The following is a 20140-nucleotide window of genomic DNA, read 5'->3' as shown; positions in this document are numbered from 1 at the left end:
TGCAATGCTTGGCACACAGCAGGTGCTCAATGAGTGTTCGTTGAATGGCTCTATATACGAATAGTCAGAAGTCTGTGGAAACAGAAGTGGCTTTTCAAACTACCCCACCCTGAATCCATTCATTAAGCAGAACTCTACCAGGTACTGGGCGTTCGGAAACACAAATCTCACGGCGAGAGATGGAGGGGATGCACATGATGAGTGGATGTACTAAAAATTCAACAATCCGCAGTTATAGCTCCATTTTCTGGAAAGCAAAATCTCTCTGTGGCCCCAGGGCCCTTTAAATTTTACTGTGACTGTTTTCTTAAGAAATTCCTGGAGCAGAGCCTAACTTTTGTGTAGGGGGTTGGCGGCGTGCGTATTGGCGGCCTAAGGGACGGCTGGCTTAAGAGTTGCCGAGCGTTCGAGCGTTCGCACGCGAAGGAAACTTCTCAGGAGTCAGAGCGACCCGGTGGAGGGCTGTGAAGTGGGGCGGCCCGAGAATCCTTGAACTTCAAGGCTACGGGGAAGTCGGGGAAGGGAAACTGGGGGTGTCCAAGGCAGCCAGCCGTTTGCAAGACTTCAACGCTCCCAACTCTTCCCCTCTGCCGGCCCAGACCTGACGCGGGTTCGGCGGCCGAACCAGGGAACAGCCAGGGCGTCTGGGCAGGAGGGAGGAGGGCCGGGCCTGGAGGAAGGAGTCCGAGGCTGCCGCCGCCCCGCCCGTCGGGCTGTCCGCCCCGCCTACCCGAGCGAGGCGGAGCCGGCGCCCGCCCGGAGGAGCAGCAGGAGGAGAGGTCGGAGTCGTCTCCAGGAGCCCTTAGAGACAGAGTCCCCGGCAGCGGCGGTGACGGCAGGGGCAGCGCACCGGCAGGCGAGTGAGCACCGAGCGGCGGGCGCAGGTGGCGGGTCCGGTCCCCGAGGGGACAGGGGCGCAGCGCGGGGCGTCGGCTGGCCAGTTCGGGAGCCGCCTCCGAGTTCCCGGTGCTGGGAAGCGAGATGGAGGGAGGGAACGGAGGAAGGAAGGAAGGAGGAAAGAGTGTCCCGGAGGGCGGGGACTGGTCGGGGCACTGGGCGCCGGAGACCGGGATGGGGGAGGGAGGGCAAGGGACGCCGAGACCCGGAGACAGACGGCGCTCTCGCCCTCGACGGGCGGCGGTCGGAGGGCGCAGGAAGCCAGGGGCCCTGCGGGGCCAGGGCTGGGGGCGCGGCCCCCGGGACGAGGGCGGGAGTGGGAGGAGAGGTCTCCCAGCTCGCTCGCTTGCTTCCTGGTCTGCCCGCGGCCGTGCGCCCCGCACCGGGTTGGGGCTGGAAGGTTCCGGCGTTCCCCGCTCGTGCTTGCGGTGGTGCCAGGTTCGGGAGGAGGGCGGACAACTGGGGGAGACCGGGGCGCCACGCCCCTCTTCCCTACTTTCTTCCGTTCTTTCTGGGGACTAGGCGGCGTGTGCGCAGACCTGGAACCCGCTCGGCGCTGGGGGTCTGGCGGGGAAATAGCGGGTCACAGCGACGACTCAGATCACACATCCCGCGAGGGACCCCCGAGCAGTGAGTGGCCTGGAGACTGTATTTGCGGATGGTATGAGGCGGTCAAGACTCAGACGTGAGTCTTGCGTGATTTTAAAAAGTACTGCCCTGACACTTATTGCGTGGATCAGAGTGACTTTTTTTTTTTTTAATTTTAACTAGGGCATATCAATTAAAGCTAATTCTAAAACGCTGTCACTGAAGTCGTCCGACACTCACTTGTCCCTCGCCTTCCATTTGTGTCTTGTAAACTTGACTTAAACCATTCATAACTTTCGAAAAGTACCCCGTGATTCTCGTTAAAACCCCGCCGTGGAGTGAAACTTTGGGCAGCTAGAAATCTGAGTGAAGGAACTGCCGAGGCCTGTCATCTTGTGGTCACCCCTGTCCGGGCGAGGTTGTATACAAACAAGTGCACAGAGAAGGAAATGGCCAAAAACCGGCGAGAAGGGAGGTCCCCCGCGCCCACGTGTCAGGGCACGTTTAATGGCTGCTTTGAGTGGAAACAAACCGGAATGTATTAGACCTTGTGGAGTTGGGCAAACTTCACATGATTAGCTTCCTTCCCATCAGTTGTTTCCTCCCCCGCCCCGCTACTGTCTTTGTGGACACTTTATATTTCCTGGGGCTGTTGTAGCTTCGTCTGAATAGACTGTCTATAAGGAATCTTTTGGACCTTGTCAGAGGTAGGGACTGTGTCTGTGTGTTCTCTACTTTAAAAGCCGAGTTTGGCTTTGTTTTGAAAGTGCTAGTCACCACACTGCACCATTGCTGATGCTTCGCAGCCCTGCGTGTAAATTATCGCAGGATGGCGGCCCTCACCTAGGAGAACCAGGAAGGCCAGCAGCGCTAGAATGACGGGGTTGCGTTTAACTGTTGCCAAAACAGTCACATTCAAGTAAGGAGCTGTTTTGATTCTTTTAAAAAAAAAAAAAGTATATGTGTCAGCAAGACCTGTTTTCAATAAACAAACATATGATTCACACATAATTTTTTAAAGTAATCAAACGTTTTACAGAGACTTAAGTGATAAAAGGACTTTGGGATCAACCGTTCAGTCTCTTTGCCTTCTCTAACGGTAAACTAACACCATAAAACCCTGGTTTAAGTCCAAAAAATGCTGAAGAATCTAAGGGCTGCGTCTTTAGGCCTTATAAAAAAAAATGCAGTTGTATTTTTACTGTTTTTAACCCAGGTAATTCAGGAAGGTGTTGAATCTGGACAGCATTTAGCTTTGTGTAGAAATACATAAAAATGTGGATCTGTGTTTCACAAGAAACCGGACAGATTAATACTCTAAAAAGTTTCAGTGTCACAAGCTCCAGTCTCATTTGAAAGCTCTCTAATGAGATTTGCGGTGTTGGGCTTACGTTGTCACTTGTTGAAGGACGTGGGTGGTCGTCATGTCGTGACAGCAAAATCTGCGTAGTCGAAACACTTGAAGAACTGGCTAGCTAATATCAGATTAGTTTTGTTTACCTCTTTCTGAGAGAAGAAAATTTCAGATTTGGAATTATGTCATTTATTGTGTTGGATTTTTATTGGGTGTTTTTTTTTTAAGTTTTATATGTCAGCTTAAGCTTAATTTAGGGAGGCAAGTTGTGGAAGTCAAATTTTTCTGGAGTCTGATTTGGAAGAGAAGCAGCCTAACAGTGGTTTGAGGTATGGTTTTGGTGTGACAGATGTGGATGGGAATATTAGTTATTTAACCGTTTTCAGTCTGATTTGTAAAATGAGGATGATAGTGGTCTCTGTCTTGACGGTTTTTATGAAAGTATATGAAACAGTATTTGGAAAACATTTTGCACCTAATACACAGATAATGTTCAGAATTATTAGATATTTTATCTACTGACCAGCAGCCGGCTATTGGATACATTAAAAGATGGCAGTTTGAACCTTCTGGAAACACTGGATAGAGCAAATAAATCAGGTAAAGAAGGTACCTGATTTTATAGATAGATGGATAGATAGGTAGGTAGATAGATTGGTAGGTAGGTAGATAGGTAGGTAGATAAAGCTTCTGGAATGCTAGAGCAATTAAATTCCAAAGAAGTTACCTGGTTTTATAGATATACAGAGCAAGATGTCTATCCATCTATCTGTCTAAAATATCTAAAATAGTTGTTTACATATGTGTGTCATGTTTCTACCACAGTGGTATGAATAATTATGATTACTGGAGTAACAGTTTTAATGCGTTTTTAGTGTGAAGTTACAGTCGTATAATATTTTTAGAGCCAGACAATCATTTCATTACTCATATTTTAACTTTGAAGAGAATTTATATTTAAAATAGTCATGCTTATTAGCCCTGGGTAGGACGTTAAACAGAAACAGAAATATTTGTCTTTTACCAAGTATGATTTTTAATTGAAGTATGAAAAAAATGTGACCTGGAGTATACAGTTATTTTTCACGTACTGATGTGCAGTGCTAACAGATAAGCCTCAAGAAGTGTTTAGGGGGACTTACCTGGTGGTGCAGTGGTTAAGAATCCGCCTGCCAATGCAGGAGACACGGGTTCGAGCCCTGGTCCAGAAAGATCCCACATGCCGTGGAGCAACTAAGTCCGTGTGCCACAACTACTGAGCCTGCGCTCTAGAGCCCACGCCACAACTACTGAAGCCCGCTGCCTGGAGCCTGTGCTCCTCAACAGGGGAAGCCACCTCAATGAGAAGCCCGTGCACGGCAGCGAAGAGTAGCCCCTGCTCGCCGCAACTAGAGAAAGCCCGCATGCAGCAACGGAGACCAATAAATAAATAAATAAATAAATATTTTTTAAAAAAGTGTTTAAGAAAGGACTAGCGGCATTTCATAAACGTATTGTAAAAGCGTTGTGACTGATGGTAAACTTTTGTGAGACTGGGTGTTCCATTAATTCAGGGAATCTACTCATCATGTCATTGACTCATTTGCAAAATTTAAAAAATGCTTCCATCTTGAAAACAAACCCTTTTACGTGTCTGTTGTTTTCTTAATGCATGTCAGGTGCATAGAATTGGGCCAGTTGGAATCGTGGCTTGTGCCACAGATGACTTCTCATTTACTAATTGTTCCACAGGGACTCAGATCATGCTTATAATATTTTTAAATAACTGTAAAGGGTACAGTATTATTATGAATCATTTCTTGCCTATGACATTATACTCTGAAGCAGCGGAGGACTCGATTGAATAAATTATTGATTCTTTTCTCTCTTAGAACATCATAGCATAGTGATGGATTCCAGGCTCATGCTTCTAGGTGTGTAGCGTGTGGGCAAGTTACTTAATACCTCTGTGCTTCAGTGAGGTGTTGGGAGGGATAAACGAGTTAATCTCTCTAAAGCATTTAGAACAGTGCCTGACACATAGTCTATGCTCAACAAATGTTAACATTAAATTGTTACTTACTGAAATTTTCTAAATGTTATGAGCATACATTACTCTTCTAACAGGAAAACAACTATATGAAATTTTAATGTTTCCCCCAAATCTAAAAAGGCTCAGTAATTTATATAGTCCTGTCAAGCAGCGCTTAAGAAGTAAGAGAATACAATCAGGCAATTCTCATTGTGTCTTTTAAATATGAAATGGAGTGCAGTGTTCATTTGTTCAACAAATTAATTCTCCTAGATCTCAGTCCCATTTTCCTTTCTTATTAGAAACTTGAAAAAAAAAATCGATAATCCATGAAGTCCACCCTAGGTTAGGTTAAGTAGGGGAAGGGTGGTGTGCCCAGTTACAGTGCATTATTACACTTACAACTAATAAAAAAAAAATTTATGGGCTTCCCTGGTGGCGCAGTGGTTGAGAGTACGCCTGCCGATGCAGGGGACACGGGTTCGTGCCCCTGTCCGGGAAGATCCCACATACTGCGGAGCGGCTGGGCCCGTGAGCCATGGCCGCTGAGCCTGTGCGTCCGGAGCCTGTGCTCCGCAACGGGAGAGGCCACAACAGTGAGAGGCCTGCGTACCGCAAAAAAAAAAAAAAAAAAATTACGCATAGAAAAGAAAGTACAGACAAATGGATCGTGGGATTGTGGCGCTTCTCCCCATATTTTCGCCAATGAGCATGTATAGAAAATAAAAGATAATCCATTGGTGTAACAATTACTCAGTAAAACCTGGTTTTGTTAGCTTCAAATAGCAGGATTTTGGTTTTGTTTTAGAAAAAACACCAGCTTGCATAGCAATCGAAGGTCTTTGAGTTACATGTGAGAACTATTTAGCAGTAAAAGAGAGGCCCTTTTGGAAGTTTGCAGGTTTATCTAATTAAGAGATGTTTGAAATTTGGGTTTGCCTGCAGACGCAGTTCACCAACCTTGACTTTATGGAAACTGTCACTTCCCAGATCCCTCATGTCCCAGCCCTGCATCGAGGAGCTGTGTGTATACAGCACCTGCCGCGTGTCAGAGGCCTCTAAGACAGTCACAAAGAAGACATACCTGCCATTAGTTTAGTGGGAGAGTTCGATAGGTAAAAAAATATACCTTCAGCACAGTCGTGTGACTCCATTTATGGAGCTGTTCTACATCCTAGGCCCCAGTCTAACCCCTTTACATTTATGATCTTGACCAGTCCTCACAGCAGCCCAGGTGAGAAAGCTGAGGCTCCCTAAGCGGCAAGATGAGGATGTGACCCAGAGTTGTTCTGACTCCATATACTGGGCACTAGGAGCTCTGCCAGGGAGCTGCAGTGGAGGTGCTTCCAGCTAAAGGTGCTTCCTTATGGAGGAAGTTTCGTTTAGAAGCTGTAACTCAAACCAACAGAAACAGGAGGAGAGGGCTCCTCTTGGGGGTGAGATGGCCGGCCTGAGGAGTATTACCAGTGCCTTGCCATTGGGCTCATTGGGCTTCTTGCCCTCTGCAGCCATAGAAGTCAAATCGAAGCTTCCAGAATTGCCTCAGAGACCCAGCAGGCCTGAAGGGATCTGTAGAGTCAGTCTCTCCCATGCCTGGATTCCCCAAGAGGGCCTTGAGCGGAGATGGGGCCACCAGCTGAGTCCTGCTCTAGAGCCAGCTCCCACCGACAGGTCCTGTCTCCCCGCTTCTCTCTCAGGAATAAAGGGAAGAGCGGTTAGGCCGGTGCTTTGGACCCAGGGCAGAGGGTGGAGGTGATTTGACTGAAGATTACTTCTAGGTGGATTATTACATTTAGTGCCCAGTCTCTTGAAAATCATTTCTAGAGTCACTTAAATGTCTGGTTTATTGCGTCAGGCTTTATTGGGTGTCGTAAAAGTGAAATTTTTTTGCAAAATTTAAAAAATTTAAAATTTTTTAATTTAATTAAAAATTAAATTAAACCATGTCTGGTTGCCATCCCCTGACAAGGGGGGTTTTTGTCTTCTCTTAATGGGTCTGTATTTTGGAGGATTACTGTATAATAAAAACCAGGGTGTTGTAGACTGTTAAAAGACTTCTGATATTTTCACCTCTGCTGGAGAATTAGTAGCTCAAAGAAGATTTTCTTTTAGGTCTGCTTTAGTGAATCAGTTGCTAAGAGTCTTTTGTAATTTTTCACATTCATTGATTGTAAGCACGTGACTTTGGGGCCAGAGGGTCGGGAGGCCTTATATTCCATTTGCTTTCTTACAGAATAGACTACCATTCCTCTTGCAGTCAGTGTCACGTAACTGACATGGTATCCCCGTGGTTGACTGAGAAGAGGAGCATAAGTTCTGATTTAACTTGGGTTGCTGTCATCACAAATGCTCCCCGGGTGGGCTCTGAATCAGTGGTCATCGCCGCGCTTGCGTGCCACGTAGAGAGCATTGCTTTCATCCCCAATGGCCGTGTGCAAACCCACATGAGCCCGTGGGGGTAGAATCTTAACTTCACCCATGTAGAATAATCAGGCTTTTACTTAGCTACAGATGCTACCAGCCAAGATGTCCCTGAGCACTGGACATGAAACCTTTAGCCCCCCTGCACTGGAGCCCTTTGACTAAGATTCCCAAGCTTGCAGTGACCTCAAAGTTTGCCTGCTTTTCAGAGACGAATGATGGCAGTTTAGCTCTCGGTGTGAGCTAAACAAATCTAAGGACGGAAAGAGGGATCAGGATCCAAAAGCTGCTTGGACTTTATCGAGGCGTAGTGAGGACTTTATTGATATGAAACCATCACACCAGGTTTATTCAACCAGAACCTCAGGCAAATTGGAAAAGTGTTGAAGCCAGCAGACTTGGTGCCTGTCCTGTACCTGAACTACCCAGACCTTTTGCAATGTTAGACCGTGACCTGCACATTAGACCATGAGGCTTCATGTGGGCGTGTAAGGTCATGATTGGCTGCTCAGACAAGTTGTCAGGGGAAGGTTGAATGTCTGGCCAAGAAGCAGAAGAGTTGGATTGTGACTTCTTGACAGGGCTGCTTTGAACTCTTGTACAGATTGTTCACTGCACAAGACTAGCTGGCCAAGGAAGTTAAGTGGGGCTCAGATCTCTCCAAAAACTATGTGTCCTGGGCTAGAACTGCCTCTGCCAGGAGGAGGGGGCACTTCATTCTGACTCCGTCAAGCCTGCAAGGCTGGTGCACTTGGAGGGGTGGCCTTTTCCTAAGTCACACAAAGGCACAATCTGGCAGCACAGATTAATAAGCAACCACAATAACCTGCAAAATGACATGAGCCGGCTGAGTCTGGCACGTAGTAGGTGCTTAATAAACGCCAGTGGAATGCAGGAGTAAAACCACATTCTCTGTAGTGTGTGCCAGTGAAGTGGATGAGCCAGTGTTCTTTTTAATCAAAAGTAAAAGTGATGGTATCTACTAGGAAAGGCACATTCAGTGGTGCGTGTTCCCTGTGACAGGCTTCTTCCTCTTTAGTTCATCATTTCCTAAGGGGCGGGTAAAGCCCAGCACTTGAGGGGTCGTTGGTGTTGTTTACTCTGAGTCCAGTACCAACAAACGTGCTCAGCATTGCCTGGTACCTGCGGGGCTTCTGCAGTGGTGCCTCCTGGGAATGGACAAAGGGATCCATGGTGTTTATTGACCAGCTGTGGGCCCTCCTCTTGGGGACAGGATGCAAAGGACACTGGCTGCAGGAGCCTTTGGAATTTACCTATGAGTGGCTGCTTCTTGTGTAGAAAGACTTTTCTAGTTTAGGGTAAGAAGTGGGGAGCCTTGTTGCTAAAGCCACTGACAGCTGAGGAAGGGGGTTTGTCTGTGTCCCTTGCAGTGCCAGCTGCTGCTTGCATGCCTCTGTTTCAGGTTGATCCTTTAGAAAGCAGACTCTCAGAGTTAACCTCCTCTTGGCTCCCCTCCTGAGGGGCAATCCGCACAGCAGGTAGGATCAGCCATGTTTAGTGGGTCAAACTGCTAAGACAGTGGTTCTGTGCATAGAGGTGCTGGCTTGCACTTAGGACCTTGGCCTTCTGCTGTTTTATGTAGAGGCCACACCTTGTGAAAAATGCCCAAAGGTGCAGAAACGTGAACGCCTTTCCCATTTAGGCTGGTTAAATGCAGCTTTCTTCAGGCAAACTCAGATTCCCAAAACAGGACTAGCAGGAGATAACAATTCCTAATAAGGATTTCCCACAGAACTTCTTTCGTTCTTTATTTTGGCTGCGTTGGGTTTTTGCTGCTGCGTGCGGGCTTTCTCTAGTTGTGGCGAGCAGGGACTACTCTTCATTGCGGTGTGCGGGCTTCTCGTTGTGGAGCACGGGCTCTAGGCACATGGGCTTCAGTAGTTGCAGCACGTGGGCTCAGTAGTTGCGGCTCGCGGGCTCTAGAGCACAGGCTCAGTAGTTGTGGCACATGGGCTTAGTTGCTCCATGGCATGTGGGATCTTCCTGGACCTGGGATCGAGCCCACGTCCCCTGCCTTGGCAGGCGGATTCTTAACTACTGCGCCACCAGGGAAGTCCCTCACAGAATTTCTTGAGAGAGCAAACTTACCTGTTGCATTTATGATATGATTTGATTTTACAAAATTCCAGGATTCTCAACTTTTCAGGAATATCTCTCTGTTGAATTAAGCAGAATATTCCGGCACATGCTTTGCCCTCTTTTTTGACATAAATATTTGATGAGCAGCATGCTTCAGCCATTACTGTCCAAATCCAGAAAGCAAATAAATGTGCCTGGCATGCTGCCTGGGAGGGAATCCTCATGTTTCTGCCTTTGCCTCCCATTCACCTCCAGTTCTCTGACTTCTCCTGCTGTAATAAATGTCAAGGGGCTCAGGGACACCCACACCCAGCAGGTGATATCACACAGGGCAGAGACCACCTCTCCATGCGCGCCTCCTGAGCTCTGGATCCAGGTTCCTCTGATTTACTGATGCCAACGTGAGAATTCACCTGCCTCAACCCAGGTTTCCCAGAAGCCTCCTCAGCTTTGTCTCTTCCAAGCTGGGATTGTCCTATTCTTCACACTCCTGTGAAAAATGGTTTATACAACCTCTTCATTTTTAAAAAATCGGTAACGTATTTATATGGTTTACCCCCATATAAAAAGGTAAACACTGAGAAATCTTGCTCCCATCCAAGCCTTTTCCACATTCTCTGCAGGCTGCAACTTGTAAATACGAGCAAACGAGAGTGTGCATGTGTGTGTGCGTGTGTGTGTGTGTGTTTGTATTTAATGCTTCCCCTTTCTTTCACAAAAAGTGGTATATATACTGTTCTGTGTCTTGCTTTTTAAAATTAGCAGTCTGTCCTGGAGATCTCTATCAGCACGCTCGTTTTCCATTGTGTAGACGTAGCATGGTTTATTCGACCAGTCCCCTAAGGCTGGACCTTTGAATTGTTCCCAGTCTTTCGCTATTACCCACGGCACTGCAACAAATAAAGGTTTCATCTTGCTTTTGTGCGGGTGGACCTAGAGGATTGATTCCCAGGAGCGGGACTGCTGACTCGCAGGGCCCTGTCAGCCCCTTGGGAAGGGTTGGCTCATTTTGCCCTCTGCTCAGCAGCGTATCAGATGGCCTGTCTCCCCATAGCCCCAACACACGGAGGGTGTCAGCTCTTTTTATTTTTGCTAATCTCATTGATGAGAAATGGTAATTAGGGTTGGTTAAATTTTTTGAATTGTGAGTGAGTGAGAGGATTGGGGCTGTTTGTACATCTTCTCCTGTGGGCAGTCCAGGCCTGCCGATCCCCCCGTGGGCGTTTATTGACCTTTCCTCCTGAAGCTAAGCCTCTTGCCTACACCACTGTCAGAATCTCTAAAATACAGACTTAAGAATGTGATAGCTCTTTTGGGCCCAAGGGTAGAGTGGGCTGCCAAATTGTCAGTGCAAATTCGAGAGAAGTGGAAAGTAGGGTTTTATGCCAGTTGCTAATGTCTGATTTATAAATAGTTTTCGGCTAATGGTATCATTAAACTGCGGCTTCTCCAAAACCATTATGAAGATGACCTTCTAGTCTAGAATTTCTCCCTCTCAAACAAAAACAAGAGAGATTGAGAATATATAAACTCCAATGGCATTTCCTGCAAAATCTTCTAAGAAATCTATATTTTTCCTTTCATATGCATCTCCTGAAAGGTCATATATGCCACATTTTTTTGTGTGTGTACCTGCTGACCTGCTGAATAGGGCTCCTGTTCGCCCTTTGATTTAACCATCAGAGAGCTGTCTACTCTTATTTCCAGGGTGAAAGAAAAGAGGGAAGTAAAAGTACAAGGTAAAGAGACTGGCCAGAGTTCAGGGTTCGACGAAGGGTGCAGGGTTGGAGTTCCACAGAGTCATCTTTCTTTTTTCTTTTTTTTTTTTTTTTTTTTGCGGTACGCGGGCCTCTCACTGTTGTGGCCTCTCCCGTTGCAGAGCACCGGCTCCGGACGCACAGGCTCAGCGGCCATGGCTCACGGGCCCAGCTGCTCCGCGGCATGTGGGATCTTCCCAGACCGGGGCACGAACCCGTGTCCCCTGCATCGGCAGGTGGACTCTCAACCACTGCGCCACCAGGGAAGCCCAGCCCCTTCTTTTTGAGGTGCTCTCTCAGTCAGCTCTTGGGATGCTTTTTTAATATAAAATTAATTTTCATCTTCTTAAAAATGAAATCCACCGAAAGAGAAATTTTGGTTGAGGGAAAAGATGACTGTGTGTGGCTTATTTTTTTATTTTTTGCTTTTAGAAATTCAAATGAGGCAGTCCTGTATAAAGTTAGCCTCCATCTCCATCAAAAAAAAGAGAAAAAAAACAAAACAGGCAAAACCCCAGCACCACAACAAATTCTCCTTCTCAGAATTCCCACATTTAGAAGAGGCCCATGAAATCTCTAGAAAGGACGCTATGATCTTCCACCCCCAGTGGAAGATCAAAAACCTCTCTTTTGAGCTCCAAAATGTGTGGATTATTACCTTGTGAAGTTGGGTTTTCAGCTCTCTGGATGCTTTGTTTTCCTTCCAGTGCTCCTGTCGCTGTAGTGCTGAGCTCCTGCACTGTAGTCTCAGCTCTGTAAGAACAGGCTCTTGGTCTGTTGTTCTAGCCCAGGACCTAGAAGGGTATCTACACCTTGGAGCGCTCCATCAGTGGATAAATGAATGCTGCTGAGGGTAGCCGCCTTATGGACCTGGCTGGGTCTTTGTGGTCAGCCATGTTAGTGATCCCATGTTAGCCAGGGGCCCGGTCTGGGGGTCACGTTAGCCATTCCTTGGCCTTTGGGCAGGATGCTCCAGCCCTTGCGCACCCTCTGACGGTGTGCGTGATGGCTTAAGAGCTCAGGCTTGCAGTCTGATTCACCTGGGCAAGTCACCTGACCTCGAAGAGCCTCTGCTTTCCCATTTGCAGAATAAAGGTAATGACACGATATTTCAACAAATCTAAGGTGCTGTCAATTATGAGATGTGCCGTTATTTTATGAGCCGCTAAGAAAGAAAAGGGAAATTGCCGCCAATTCAGCTGTGGCTCCCATTAATCCTAAGAATGTGTTCGTTTTCTATGGCTGCCATAACAGATTACCACAAATTCAGCCACTTAAAGCAACACACATGTATTATCTCACGGTTCTGACATCACAAGTCATCACGGTTTTAGCTGGTTTCTCTGCTCAGGGTTTTACAAGTCCGAAATCTTATTGGGAGGTTCTGGGAAGAATCCATTTGCAGCGTCGTTCAGGTTGTTGGTAGAATCCAGTTCCTTGCAGTTGTAGGATTGAGGTTCTTGCCTCGTTGATGGCTGTCAGCGGTGGGCCACCCTCAGCTCTCAGAGACCTCTCCTGGGTCTTTGCACTTGCACCCTACATCTCAGGTGATGAGTCCTTCTCATGCCTGGAATCTCTTTGACGCCCCCTCTCCTCCATCCCTCTGCTTCCAGCCTACTCTCCCTTAACTACATCTGCAAAGTCCTTTTTGCTGTGTGACATAACATATTCATAGGTTTCAGAGATTAGGGCAGGGACATCTTTGGGGTGCCATTCTGACTACTGCAGTCATCCTACTATCAGGGATGTTAAAATGTGAACAGAATATGTTTCTTAGAATTGATGAAATACTATCTTTGGTTTAAAAATTAAAGAGCTACTAATGTATGTAAAGCATTCAGGGTGTCAATAGTAAGTGCTCAGGCATTAACTATTATTATTATAATTAATAGTATGATCACAGTGCTCATATAATGCCCATCACCTTTAACTTCAGTTGAAGTTACTTAGATGCACTTGACAAACACTAATTGAGAGAGTGTAGTGTGCGGGCAGCTAATTTGATGACAGTGATGGTGATAGTTACTGCTTGAGTGACATCTATGTGCCGACATGTGCTAGGACCTTTACACACTTTCTCAGGCCTTGCAGTAGCCCTCTGAAGTAGGCAGTACTGGCTCCATTTACAGGTGGGGAAGCAGGTTCAGGGAGGTTGAATACTGCTTAGGAGCTCAGCAGTAGTAAGTGGTGGTGGCGGCATCTTGCTTTGAATCCAGGTCTGCTGGCTCTGCAGTCAGTGCTCTTTGTGGCACCATATTACCTGTCCCGGTGTCCACCAGGTGTGTGGGCTGGAGGCGGTGGCCTCCTGGAAGGGAAGGGAACACAGGGGAAGAGGCATTGCCCTGAGATGTGTCTCTCTTGTACTCAGATGTTTCTTTGCTCTTAACTGTTTAGCTTATCAAGGAGAAAGGTCCTCTCTCTTCATCCTTTTTTCCAGTTTTCAATAAACACAAAAAAGATCTTTTTTCATGCAACAGGTATTTATCAGTTACCAACTCTGTGAGGATACAGCTGTGAACAATATTGTGACTTACAATGAGAAATATATATACGATCTTTGTATAGTTCCTGTCACAAAACTCCTGAAACCTTTGGAATTTCCCAAGTGATGAGAGCGATAAAGGTGTCTTTTGATCTGTTACTGAGGTGACTTTGGGACCACACCTAAGGATGGGGGATGTTTTCCTGGGACTCAACCATGTGATTAGAAGGGTGGAACTTTTGGTCCCACCCCTCAGACCTCCGGGGCAGGGAGAGGGGCTGAAGGTTGAATCAGTCACCCATGGCCAGTGATGTAATCAGTTGTAGCTATGTAATGAGGCCTCCATAAAAACTCAAAAGGACAGGGTTAGGAAAGCTTCCGGTTACTGAACAAGTGGAGCTATGGGAAAGGTGGTCCCCTCCAAGAGGGCATAGAAGCTCCGTGCCCTTTCCCTGCACCTTGCCCTCCGCATCTCTTCCATCTGGCTCTTCCTGAGTCATATCCTTTTATAATAAACCTAGTGATCTAGTAAGTATAATGTTTCTCTAAGTTCTGTGAGCTGCCCTGAGCCCTTAGCCTGTGGAATCCGATGCTATCTCCAGGTAGATATGTCAAAATTGAGTTGAACTGTAGGACACTCAGCTGGTGTCAAGAATTGCTTGGTAGTTTGGAAGCCTCTGCCACAAATTGGAATTGGTGACCAGAACCCTTTTATATACTGTGTGTGGCTTTCAAAGGGAGGAGAGTTAGCATTGGGGAATTTCTGCTTTTTAAACTATTTTAAGTGTAACTGGGGCAAAGGGGAAGGGAGAAGAGGAGGAGAGTGGTTTAGCAGAACTGGAGTAAAAATAGTAGCTACCTGAATGCAGTAAACTACTCTAAGATTGCAGTCTGCAGCATTTTCCCAAGACACAACCGCAGATTATCTTAGGCTCTTCAAATTCAGGTAGACATTCTTGAAAACCAACCTCATCATCTTGCCCTCAAAGCCTGCTTTTCTTCCTGCCTTCTTTAAGTCTGTAGACATCCCCATCCACCCAGGATGCCAAGCTCTGGACCCCTGAGTCCTCTGAAACCCCTCCCTCCTCTTCCTCTCCCTCCAGCTCAGATGCCCCTGGCCTCCACCATACCCTGCCACATCCACTTCCAAACTAGTCCGCATGCCTGGTCTGCTCTCCTCTACCCCCACTGCCTCTCGTCCAGATTGTCACCGTGGCTTCCTAACTGACCTTTCCCCTGCACGCTGCCACCAGGGTGATTTTTCTAAAACATGGGTTTGAATATGTCACTTCCTGTCTGGCAGCTCCCCAAAGGCATCACAGGCTAGTGGTTAAGGGTTCACACTGTACAGGTTCAAGGCTGCCTGTGCTTCTTACGTGCTCTGGAATCTTGGAAGAGTTATTTAGTTGCCTTGTGCCTCAGTGTCCCCATCTCTAAAATGGGTGTAATAAGCACCATCCTCACAGATAGGTTGTGGAATTTAAATGAGTTATATGCATGGAGCACTTAGGACAGTGCCTGGCACACACAAAGCCCTCCATGAACATTATTAACCCACAGTCCTTGATACCGCGACTGTAGCTCACCTTCCCGACTGCTCTGCACCTCATCCTCCCACCCTCTCAGTGCCGCACAAAGCTTGCTGTGCGGACAGACTCTTCGCTAATGGTCCGACGCTAGCTAAGTACCCACATGGAGAGAACACATTTAGACATTTTCATAGCAAGTTTTACATCTCCTGAATCTAATGAAAAATTTGGCTTGCATTTTATATTTCATTTTTCTATCAGTTCTTTTTATTGCATCTTATAAAAGTATTGGTCGATGGTGAATTAGAAATAAAACCGAAAAGCTGATCTTTCGCCAAGGATAGTTTGAAAAGCACTTCCCTGTTCCCACACATCCCAGCTATTGATTCATCCTGGCCAGGTCACCCATATTCACTGTGTAGCCTTAAATCTCTCTGGATTTCTTCACGCTGTTTCCTCTGCCCAGAGTTTATTACACATTTACGCAGCACCTATAAGTGCTAGGTTCTGGGGATATAAGAGTGAGTAAGATACTGCCTCTACTTTGAGGAAGTTTCCCTCCAACTACCCAGTGAGTTTTTGCCTGTGTTTTGAAACCTAGAATAATTTTGTTCTTTCTTTCACCCATTAAGAAAACATTTATTAAATACCAGCTGTTTACGAGGCACTTGATGCATTCTGCTCCTGCCCTTGAGGACCACCAAACTAATGGGGGTGCGGGACACGTGTGAACAGACACAAAAACAATGATAATAGGATGGGAGGGTTAGAGAGCTGTGTGAATAAAGACGTGTGAAGTACAGAGGAATGCGTGTCTGACTTTCCCTTGGCCGGGCAATGACTTGGGAGCTGGGATATGGTTTCACAGGTACAATGGAGGAAGTGTCATCAAAAACTGAAGATCCAGGTCCTGAGGTCAAGCCCAGGCCCAAAGCCCAGATCTACTACTCACTAGTCATGTGACTTTGAATGACTGACTCTCCGTCTGTCAGGCTGCTATAACAAAATACCATAGACTGAGTGGCTTATAAATGATGGAAATTTATTTCTCAGAGTTCTGGAGGCTGGAAAGTCCAAGATCAAGACACCTGCAAGTTCAGTGTCTGATGAGAGCCTACTTCTGGGTTCATAGACAGCAGTCTTCTCACTGTGTGGGGTCTATTTAATTTTTATTGAAGTATAGATTTACAATATTGTGATGATTGGCTTAAGAAGGTGTAATGTACACACACGGGAGTATTACTCAGCCATAAAAAGGAATAAAATATTGCCATTTGCAGCAAAATGGATGGAACTAGAGAATATTATATCACTTGTATGGGGTCTCTTTTATAAGGGCACCAATCCCATTTATAAAGCCTTCACCCTCATGACCTAATCACCTTCCAAGGCCCCACCCCCAAATACTATTACATTGGGTTTAGGATTTCAACTTGAATTTTGAGGAGACACATTCAAACCATAGCACTCTCTGAACTTCAGATTCCTCATCTGTAAAATGGGGATAGCAATACCAGTCTACCTCACAAGACTGTTTTGAGGCTCGCCTGAAATTACTATATACATAATGTGTTTAGAACCAAGCCTGACATATACAGCTCCATAAATGTTAGATGTTATCACTCTTGCGGTTACCTTTATTCCCCTACCCTTCCTACCCCTATCTCGGGGACATATTTAAACTTTCCCTTGTCTGGGTTTCCCGTGGCAGGCTTTTCAACCAGCACACTGATTATTACATTGGATTGTGTAGTTTTACCTGCATGTCTCTGCCTCCCCTCCAGAATGTACTGTACCTCTTGAAGCCAGTGACATTTTTTCCTCTGTCTGTTGCCAGTGGCAGACAATGTTCAACTCATAGAAGACTCAATGAATATTTAGAGAATTTATATTGTATTTAAATTTGAGCACTTCTTGTCAAAAAGCTTTGTGAAGAGTCTGGTTGTTATGGACTGAACGTTTATGTCCTCCCAAAATTCGTAGGTTGAAATCCTAATCCCCACAGTATGAGGATATTAGGAGGAGGGGCCTTTGGGTGGTAATGAGGTCATGAGTGTGGAGCCCTCATGAATAGGGTTACTGCACTTACAGAAGAAGCCCCAGGGAGCTGCCTTGCCCCTTCCGCCATATGGGGACACAGTGAGAGGATGGCCATCTGTGAACCTGGAAGTAGGCTCTCACCAGACACTGAATCTACCGGAAACTTGATCTTGGACTTCCAGCCTCCAGAACTGTAAGAAATAAATGTTTGTTGTTTAAGACACCCAGTGTATGGCATTTTTGTTATAGCAGCCTGAATGGACTAAAACACTGGGCAAACATTAGTTTCCACTTTGCAGATGGGGAAACTGAGACTCTAAAGTTTCTGTTACTTGCCTAAGGTCAGGGAGCTAGTGAAGGGCAGAGGTGAGATTAGAACCTTACGTCTCTTGTTTTCCTGTTTTGTGCTGCCTTGTCAAGTCCACCCTGTGAGCTGGGGGTATGTCTGGCTGCCGGCCAGACTCAGAAGCTCCTATCACCTGGTCCCACCTGTATCAGGATGGCTGAGTAGGCAGGAACCAGGCCTGGAGAGACCTCTAGACACACCCTCTCTCCCCACCCATCTCGCTCACTGCTGCCCCAATGGTATTTATGGGTCACACCGTTGGCAGTGAGCGTCCACCTAGAAACCTGGGGTGGAAGTGGGGGACAGAGGCAGCAGGCTGCTGGAGAATGGAGGAGAGAGGGAGGGCCTTGTCTAAGAGTGAGTGATTTGTAACAAGGTTACAGGGATGAGTCAAGGAGGAGGAGCCCAGTGAAGTCAAGAGGTTGGAGAGTTGGGAAAACTCTTGTAAGGATATCCAAAGGCAGTGACGCTTTCTTAGACTTCTTTTTCCCTCCAGAAACATCTTGATGCGTCTCCCTTCACACCCTCTATGAAAGGGGCACCCTTTACACTCTGCTGAGGAATATCTTCTGTGCTCTAATCACTTCGATTGGGTTGTAGTCTTTATTGTGGAGGCAGGGCAGGGTGGTGAATTCACAACGAGGACTCTGACCTCAAACTTTCTTGAGAAAAGTTTAAAATGTATGACTTCGTACATTTTTTTTTTATTCTTTCATTAGGAAAAAAAGGAAAAGAATTCGCAAAGGGAATAGAATCTAGTGGCTCAGGTAGCCTGGAAAGCGGAAGAGCCCAGGGTCATGGTTTGCAGACTTGTCTGCATATTGGCATCAGCTGGAGAGTGATTTTTAACAATCAGAGAGGAGCCCTGGCTGCACCCAGACCTGTGAAGTCAGCCCCGCGGGCAGGGGACCCAAGGGTGGCCATTCCTGTAAAGCTCCCAGGTGGCCCCAAGTGCACAGTGAAGGGTTGGTAGGGGTGCCCCGAGGGTGGCCTTCTTGATGCCCGAGGTAAGGCTGGTTCTCTGCAGTGCGGATGATTGACGTGAGGAGAAGCCGTGACTTGGCCGTCGGTGAGTCTTACGGCCTCTGGCTCATTTCCTCATCTAACTATGGGGTCTGGGAGCAGCCTTGGCGATAAATCCTCTCTCCGCATCAGCTCGCAGAGCCCCTTCCTTGAAACACGCTGAGCTGTACCCTTGAGCTGTCTAATCCAGCTCTTCCCACTAATGAACAAATTATCGGTGTATCCTGTTAGGTGAAAACAGAAAGGAGCATCTTTGAAGGGACAGTGTCACCATTCCCATTTGGACACAGTCACCCACAGTGGAAGAGCACGGCACCTCTGGGTGCGAGAGGGCTCTCGGTCCAGGCCTCTCTCTCTGGCAAATCACACCACCCCATGGATAGTTTTCTGGAGAAAGGGAATCCGCTCAACTCATGTTACTCACGAGTCATGTTCAACGTGTGTTACTCATGGCCGGGTTTGTCACGTGGAGCCTAGGAACAATTTAGTGTTTTTGAGGAGCATATTGCAGGCTCTTGACTTTTGACTGGAAATGGCTTTAATGATCAACATTCGTTCTGTTTTATGTCCAGTAGCATATTTTGTTTTTATCAGGGATTTAGTAAAGGAAAAATTGTGAGGGAAGGTGACCTGTAAAATTCACATTCACAGAAATGATTTGTGGGTTTGTTTCGCTGGATACAAATACAATTTCATTTTGAGAGAGAGGTTTTTTTGGATTGCATGTCCATTCCCCATAGATTTCCCCATTCCCCCTTGAGAGCTAGAAGCCTTCCGTATGGTAATGCTTTCCAGAAGCATCTGAAAGTGAGAGTCCCTCGGGAACTTTTATGGTCACGTGCCAAATTAAAATGAAAAATGGAGTCTCAGGAGTGCTCCTTGGTTTTGAAACTAACTTCACTTTTTACAGCTTTGACAATGAGAAGGAGAGGGAAGTAACGTTCTTGTGTGCCTGCTTTTGACCAAGTGTTACAACCTTATAAAGGAGGTATAATTAGTTCACTTTACGGAAGAGGAAACTACAACTCAGAGAGGTTCAGTAATTTGTCCAAGGCTGCACAGCTCATGAGGAACAAAGCCAGAATTCAAACCTGTTTCTGTTAGACTATACCATGCTGATCTCTGGTACTAAAAAAAAAAAAAAAGCAACAACAACAAAAAACGCACTTAACTCCTTAAGTGTTAATTTTCTAGTACCTTTCAGAGACTTTTCTTTTATCGTCCACAGAAGATTGTCCTGAGAAGCATATAAAACATAGAAGTGCATAAAAGCATTGTAAAACCTGAGGCTTAACAGAGTCCGCATCTATCGGAGGACAGAAAGTCCAGAGAAGAGAAAGTGGAACTGCTTCCTGGCAGGTACCATGTTTATAAAGAGCCCAGCAATCACTCATGTGAATTTGTTTTTAAACTGACTCATGACAGCTGCAAAGACTGGAATTATCAGTTCTCAGCTCAATTGTCTTTTTATTATCTGTGACTTGCCCTTGTTAAATATGCGTTGTAATAGGTAGGAACAGCTTTGCTGATTGTTAATAGGCTTTTGGGTGACAGTTGCATTGAATGCGTGCGTTTTGGTTATTTCACCAGAA

At 46.3% G+C, this 20140-nt stretch overlaps 1 protein-coding gene across 2 annotated transcripts in view; it reads left to right on the top strand.

Annotated features, from left to right (window-relative positions):
* Window positions 1-498: 498 nt before the first annotated feature.
* The window catches only part of GNG12 (G protein subunit gamma 12), a 124488-nt gene continuing 104846 nt past the window's right edge, over window positions 499-20140 (top strand). Inside the window, exon 1 of one of the 2 annotated variants that reach the window (XM_060023716.1) lies at window positions 499-860. The gene's annotated coding sequence lies outside the window, so the exon portion shown is untranslated. The remainder of the gene's footprint in view (window positions 861-20140) is intronic. The other variant, XM_060023711.1, reaches the window with a different exon arrangement.

This window comes from Delphinus delphis, chromosome 1, assembly GCF_949987515.2.
Source record: "Delphinus delphis chromosome 1, mDelDel1.2, whole genome shotgun sequence".
Taxonomy (NCBI): Eukaryota; Metazoa; Chordata; class Mammalia; order Artiodactyla; family Delphinidae; genus Delphinus; species Delphinus delphis.
The sequence above is the reverse complement of the archived record's forward strand: the minus strand, read 5'-3'. Positions and strand labels throughout refer to the sequence as shown.